General features: G+C 42.0%; 1 pseudogene across 1 annotated transcript; it reads left to right on the forward strand.

The window, feature by feature from the left end:
• The first annotated feature begins 617 nt into the window (after positions 1-617).
• LOC306740239 (mitogen-activated protein kinase 4-like) lies at positions 618-6,238 on the forward strand (annotated as a pseudogene). The gene is made up of 5 exons: positions 618-659; positions 3,495-3,573; positions 3,836-4,049; positions 4,219-4,384; positions 5,250-6,238. The product of its transcript is annotated as a mitogen-activated protein kinase 4-like (transcript).
• The last annotated feature ends 1,647 nt before the right edge of the window (positions 6,239-7,885 follow it).

Below are 7,885 nucleotides of genomic sequence, written 5' to 3' on the forward strand. Positions count from 1 at the left end.
AATGTCAGGTATGTAGATTATTTATCAAACGCAGTTTGAAACATTGAATTTTTAACATTGCACTTTGTATTACATTTTTAATATGTGAATACAGTAAATACAAAACAAAACTCAGTGGAAGCCTGATTTGAAGTCCACCAGCTCGCTTCCCATAGAAAGTGGTTGTGTCCATTTTGTTCTGCCAAAAAATAAAGGGCAGACATTGCATTTATATATATATATATATATATATATATATATATATATATATATATATATATATATATATATATATATATATATATATATATATATTTTAAAGGATGACACCGGATTCTGTCGCGAAAATCCATGAGGTCTGAGGACTTGACTTCCGGTTTCGTCAACCGGATGTAGTTTCCGCTCCGCCCACAAAATGCCGGCAAAATTCATCCAATACGATCCTTGGTATGTGTAAACAATGCAGCAACAGGCGATAGAGGGATACGCACGTCACCTTGGCTGCATTAAGACCGGAAGAGGTTTGATGCAAATTCGCGACAACCGTCAACAAGGGGTTTTAACAAAACCACTAAAACTAAGATAAATATGAACATCTACGTATATATATTTGTCTAACACGGTGGTTAAATGGATACATGGTCCGCTTGACCCACGAGAGCTCCGGGTTCGAAACCCAGGTACCTGTCCGGTATATCGGAGGTCCTGCAAAATCAGACATGTGCGCGGGATGCAAGTGCGATCAGTGGTCCTGGTGGCTGCACTACAGCTGTGTTAGGCCGTGTTGGAGTGCAGGTTAACTGTACTCCAGCTAGAATTTTTTATTTTTTTTTTCCTTCCTTTCTTTCATATCGGTTGCTCAGTTAAGGAGAAACAATTGTCATAATGCATGCAATTAAGAGAGGTTCATAAGATTTGGAGATAAAGTTGATACTATAATTCACTAGTTTGATAATGAAGTTGAACAATCCTTTATTATAATTCACTAATTAATTGAGCACACATTATATGCAACTTTATTAAGCCTGCAGAGAATTCAGTCCATAGCACAACAACATTTTTTATATCTAAATAAAAGAAATATATATATCAACTGAGCATATCGGATATCGTAAAAACAACAACAACACAGTGCTGTGTTGGGTGCCATCGCCACGAGAGATCTCTCTGTATCCTCGGGCTGTGTGGATTTCAACCCATATTCTATCTCAACTATATAAACAATACCGCTGAATAAAACACTTCAGACAGACAGGTGCAAAGAAAAACATGCAAAAAGACAAAACATGATTTATATCAAGAATAAATCCTAAAAACGCTCATGTCCTTAAAAAATTAAATGACTGTCGTTTACAGTAGTTACGACGGCGTGCTCTTGTTTCCGTCTTTACGGTAACCAGAAAGAGAATCCCAGCCTGTGATTGGACGAGCGGCCAAGTTCCTCGACACGGCGTTATGCGCCTCCTCACTCACCCTGCTGCGTCTCTGGCAGCCGTTAAAGGACAAACCAAGCGGTCAGACGACAGCATTTATTCAGCAAGCCCCCTGGAGAAATATGCTTTATTAACAGAAACCTATGCCACGGGAGTGACTGCAGTATCATATTACTTAAGAAGCAGGTAAGCCGAGTCGCTGTTCTCTTAAAACACTTAAGAAACTTTCCGTTTCTGAGCGGGCAATGAGCGTGAGTGGGTTAGGGGAGGTCCGGATGAATGACAGCATGCAAATCATCAGGCTATCATCCGGTGTAACGTTACTGTCTGCGTTTAACAAACGGTGAACCTGAACCGGTGCTCGGATAACGACACGGCTCGGTCCGTTTTAGTTGTAAGGTAGCGTCTTTTAACAGGTACTGGAGGCTAATATTAATCAGGCTAGCTTACAGTTGTTGTTGTTGTCGTACATACGTATTGAGTTGTTGTGCTCACAGTTAGCAGTAACATTCCCTCCTACCAGCATCTCCAAACTGAAGATGTAAATATGTATTTAATCCCTTTGAGTTGTGCAGTAAGCGCAATGAGAACATGGACATGAGACATAACTGATAAGACCAACGGGTTTTCTGTCCGGATGTTAGTACGCAGCAGTGTCAGGTGTTGCCTGAATCTAACTGCTGCAAATGGGCGTTGATACTCAACAATGTTAATAATGAGAGAAACAAATAGATGGACAAGTCCTTGAAACAACTGCGAGTGAAGCTGCACCCACAGTCACCTTGAGGGAACATAACTACTTGTACTCCAGTACTGAAGCTGTTGCTTCACACCAGTATACTCTACTGGTAAACTTCCCCTCATAGACCATAGAAAGCTTGCACATGAATCTGTGTGTGTTGGTGTGATTGGTTGCTTGTTAGACTGTAGTAGTACAAGAGCAATGGCTTTCTGTCTTTCCACTTCTTTAAATGCAGACACTGTTTGCACACATTATTTCTATATTAAGAGTACTTCCAGAAACAGTAATGCAATACTTTGTATCCTGTTTTCCTCATGAGTATTAAAACATTTACTAGTACCTAATATTCGTATGAGACGTGCTTTTATTTCTAATTCATTCCCTCAGGCTCCATGTGTTCTAGAAACGAGATGGAAGCAGAAGTAGACGTTAATATGACAAAAAAAAATTATCAAATCAACAGAGCATTCAAATGTGTTGATTGTTGGCGCTGTTCATAAGGTCTTACACTTTGGTACAGCTTTGATGCGGCTTTCAAGGCAGTGTTTCCTGGACATGTCGTTGTAAGCCAAGACTCAGCTGGCTCTGCTTGTACTTTCTTTCATCAGATATTCTGGTCAAAGAAAGTCGGTGCATGATCACACCACAGTGTGACCTCTTAAACTGTTGTTTTCCAAGTTCAGGCGAATGTAAAAATCACATCCATGGTTTGCTAGGAACTCTTTAAGGTCAGTGATAATTTATAAACTATCTTCGTTGCGCATCGTGATTCAACACAGAGATTGACGTAAACAAATAATGGTGGTTACAAGCACTATTAGCTGTGGCATGATTCGGCCACTAAACTACAAAAATCTAAATTAGAAACTGCATGTGACAACGGTCACGTTGCTGTTCCCCACATAACTTGCTTACAGGTTCAGTTGCATTTCCTCTGGGTCAGGTCTTGACTTTAAGGAAGGCCAAAAGCTGTTTGGGCTGGACAATAGAAGTCCTTTAAAACCAGGGCCAAAGCAAAAATTCTGAAATTTCAACCTTTGATATTCTACAAGTATTTTAATCAGGGAGGATTACCTCTTCAACAGATCAATGATCAAATGGAGGAGGGAAAAAAATAAGATGCCAGAGGGGACTATTTATGTGATTTCAAGCACTGGAATTAAAATGTAAATTGCTGTTATAATGGGTCTTAGAGTGGTTATTTCTAGTTTAAATTGAAAACCATTTATAGTGAGCATATTCAAGTAAACTAAAGTGGAGTGTCTTGAAATGTACAAAAAAGAAAAAAAGACAGCAGAATTCTGCACATATTTCAACCCACGCTGTCATCCTTTTTCCAGGTGATGCCTTCATATGTCAGTCATGGATGGAAAGTCAAGAAGCCCTTTTCTGAATTGCTTCCTGAAGTGGATGCTCAGGGTGAGCAGAGGGACTTGAGTGGTAAAAAGAGTCATTTCAAGCAGTATGAAATAGAACAATAAGAGTGAAAAAGATACAGAAGACAGCAGCTTCTTTTAGCTGTGAACGATAAAGAGATGATAGGCTACGCTGGAGAGGTTTGGAGGTCTAACACATATAATTTAGCACTGAGAGAAGATGGTGCATTATTACTTCATGGACACACATTTTGTCTCCTCCTCCTCTTTCTCCCCCACTGATCCCCTTTTCCTTCTCCTCTCAGCTGTGGTCTTCCTTGAGCGCATCTTGACTTTTAACCCCATGGATCGGCTGACAGCTGAAGCGGCGCTATCCCACCCGTTCCTCCGGCAGTACTCCTGTCCGGAGGACGAACCCACCTCATCGCATCCCTTCCGCATCGAGGACGAACTGGAGGACAGCCTCGTCACCGAGCAGTGCCTCAGCAACAGTCAGGCCTCCAGCATCCACTGGGAGAGGTGTGTAGATTGTTGTTGTTTGCTGGAACAGAAAAGTCTCGCAAAGCACAATGAGACACCTATTATACAGTAAATAATCATATTCGATTGAATAAACTGCACATCCAAGTTATTATAAGATTATTATTATTATTATTATTATTAATACTTAATTTCTGCCCGTCTGCAGGTACGAGAACAGCTCATCAACAGATGTGTCCTGGCAGCAGTCAGGCGGGAGGTGTCACTGCATGCCCCCTGGCCACGTGACTTCTGACCTGGGAGACACGACATAGCATGAGGAGGTGCAGAGAGACGCCCGGGCCAGTTCCACCGCACTGTTAGAGGAGGCGCAGGTTGGATGATAAGCTTTGTTATTTCCCCCCATACCGATTGATTTACCTAATCATTATCTTTTTTTAATATAAATGTAGGCAGGTGAAATTTGGAATAACACCATACACAGAGTTATATTTGGGGTTCTTTATTTCTCGACGGCTCTTGGAAGAATAGACCAGTATTACATTCATTTGGTATGTTCAATTGGTATTAGAGTTCCTGATACGTGGCAACTTCCACTAACTCAAAGTGCATACATCACGTGTATAAAATAAAGTGCATGAATAACGTACAAAAATAACTGCAGTGGCAACTCCTCTGTAAACCAAATAAAATACAAAAACAATACCACACAGTTAACTCAAACACAAGGAAACAGTTGGTCCATTAACAATCAGAAATGATGCAGTACATGACAATATACTCACTAAATACTATCTCGGCCTAGCTCACGTGCACAGTGGCGCTATAGGCATTCATCCCGTACAGCACATGTAGATCAAATCTGGAAACATCGGACCAATTTGAGTCCATCGGCGCATTTAGCGACACTAAAATACATTTCCGGACATCCATACCATCATATTGTGAACATTTTGTACAGAAATATAATCTTAAACATATTCACCGACCTGGAAAGCCACGAGCGCTACACCGGAAGTAAATGATTTCACTTCCTGTTTGTTCCTGACGTCTCGCTGGCTCCCTGAGAAACACAGTGCCCTCTAGTGGCCCCAGCGATGACAACACCCTTACCACTGGGTTACATAAAGAATACTTATTCTATACTAGTAACAAACTAGAACGAGTCAAAGCACTTAAACACACAACATGCATATGTCCTCCTCACCCTTTTTTTCACTTTCTCCATCCCCACTACAGGTCGACCCACGTAAGTATTCCCACAGCAGCTCAGCTGAACGCTTCCTGGAAAACTCTCACTCCTCTCTGGAACGCGCCTGTGGTTTGGCGTACGGGGAACTGGACTGTGGCCACTCCTGTGTCTACAAAGTGGGCTCTCCTTCGTATCTGGACAAATTTGCCTGGAGGGAAGGCAAGCCTCAACACTACTCAGAGCCTAAGCTGATCCTGGATCTCTCTCAGTGGAAGCGTAACACTGGCAGCCTCCCTGTGCCTGCTGAGTCCATTGGTAGCAGCGTGGACGACCTGGGAGAGATGAAGGAGGAGGAAATAGAAGAGGAAGAGACGGGGGATTTATTCCAGGAGATCTCTCGCTGGGTTGAGAGCACCCAGTCTCGCCTGCACTCACCCAGTCCCAGTCCTTCTTTGGAGCCGCGTTCCCTCTCCTGCTTCACCTCCTCTCCCTCTCTCCCCAACTGACCTCCCAACTCCAGTCTTCCACTACACGGAAGTTGTGCGGCAACCGTCAGATGAATATGACGAAGACAGACTGAGCCCACTTCAGTCTGTCATGTGTCCCTGTAATTCCCTTCCCTCGCTTCTCCCCTCATCTCCCACCTCTCCGCTTCCTCCTCCGTCACCTCAAACAGCGTCACCCCCCAACTCGCCACTTTTTCCTTCCTCAGAGTCTCAACCCCTTTCCTCGACTTCCTCCATTTCTCAGCCAGTAAATGACGACTCCTTGGTGGAGTCACTTCCTGTCAAGCAAAAAGAGCGGCTGTTCGACCTGGACGTGTTCATATCCCGAGCGCTGAAACTGTCCAGGCAGAATAAGGAGAAAGCAGAAGGGAAGAGAGGAAAGGAGGGAGGATGGAGAGAAGAAAGCAAACAGCCGAATATTAACCGAATGGTGCCCAGGCTTCCAGAGCACAGGACTCCACCACCACAGACTCCCAACTCTTGATGTTCAACTTCAAGTCCACCACAGTGTGGCGCTCATGATGGGTAGCACTTCCAAATGCTATAGTGCTTTAGGGGTTTTCGTGGTTGAATATGCTGCTTCAGCATTAGACCTCAGTGTTAGCAGTCGTTATGTCACTATTGCAATGACACGCTACACACGGCGACTAATCCAACAATCCTGTAGCTTTGCAATACGAGGTCAGAAAGCATTTGGATTTAACATAATTAACTATGCTTAGCATTGCAAATATCTAGGATTTGTTCGACGTGAGAATATTTAGAAATACTTTTCTAATTGATGATTATGGTATTAGTGGTTTGCGGTCATTTGGCACCTCAAAGGTGGGTCAGACCTTGACTCGATAGCTACTCATTCTGTGACACAAACATCTGCCTATCTGACTATAACAAGAGTTATAAAGGCTATGTTAGACTGCATAACAGTAACACATGGGGAGAGATCACTTAGCTGGTTTTAAGTGTGCGTTAGATTTGTGTTTCTAAAGATCCCTTGCTGTCAGTCAGTCAGCAAATCTTTCAAAATGTCAGACAGTCTTCCAATGGTGATGTTTACCGAATAATGATAATGACACGGACAATGCTTTTTCCAAATTTCTCTCAATGTATAAACCGAAAACAATCAGTACAATTATGCGAGCTGGTGAACCATGAGGATTTTATATCAGTCCTGAAGTGACTTATGAGCTCCATCACCGCTACATGCCTTGTAAACTTGTATACAACTGTTGTTATATTTATTGATATAGTATATATGTATACATTGATAATGGTATTGTGTTTAAGTATTCTTTGCTGAATGTTCGGATACAATTTCTGTTTATTTGGAGTGGGTTGTATTTCGTTTAAATGTGGAATGCTCTATCAGAATAGTTTATGCTCTTGTTTACTTCAAATGGTTTCCTATCCTGATACCAAGGTCATCATCTGCTTTACATTTGGCGAAAAGATACTATCCTCTCCGTAGTAGACAGTCAGATATCTGTCACAATTTTGCTCACTTAATTGTTAGCCACAGAAAGCTATAATGCTAACAACAGTAGCCTATATTTTGGAGAAAGTGGATGCTTCACAACCTTTATAGGAAGTGATTTGTACTCAAAACTCCTCAATGCTAACCAAATAACCAAAACATGTATTTTGAATTACTTTTCTATCCAGCGTGGAAGACAGCAGACCCTCAGAATGGTATTTATTCTGACATGCTAAGTCTCCCTGTCAAGGTAACGGAACCAGGGAGAAGATACAGTCAGAGTTATGAGCAGATGTAGGCTGTAGGCGTGTGCATCAGGCTTTCTCAGTCAAGCGCATCTGACATTCACTTCACTCCTCAAACTAAAAAGCTGCTAGTGAGGATATGGAAACGGCATTTAAATGATGCAGTAATAAAGAAATACAGTAATGTCCAGGTTTCTAAGGTACTAATCATACTTAAGCTGGACTGCTGGACTAACTGATAAAAGTGTTCAAGTGAAGTGCAAAACCGTCCATGTTCTGATCCAGAGCATTTATCTCTTTATAGAAATGGATAGAAGCTGCGCTGCAGTCAAACTAATAAAACACGAGTCTAGATTTGACCTGCACATGTTTAATTATCCCTTTTTGCTTCATACAGTTTCCTCTCCAGGTAACCTAAGCCAGCAATAACATCATTGACAAAAAAAACAAGCATACTG

Source organism: Taurulus bubalis, assembly GCF_910589615.1.
Source record: "Taurulus bubalis genome assembly, chromosome: 8".
NCBI lineage: Eukaryota > Metazoa > Chordata > Actinopteri > Perciformes > Cottidae > Taurulus > Taurulus bubalis.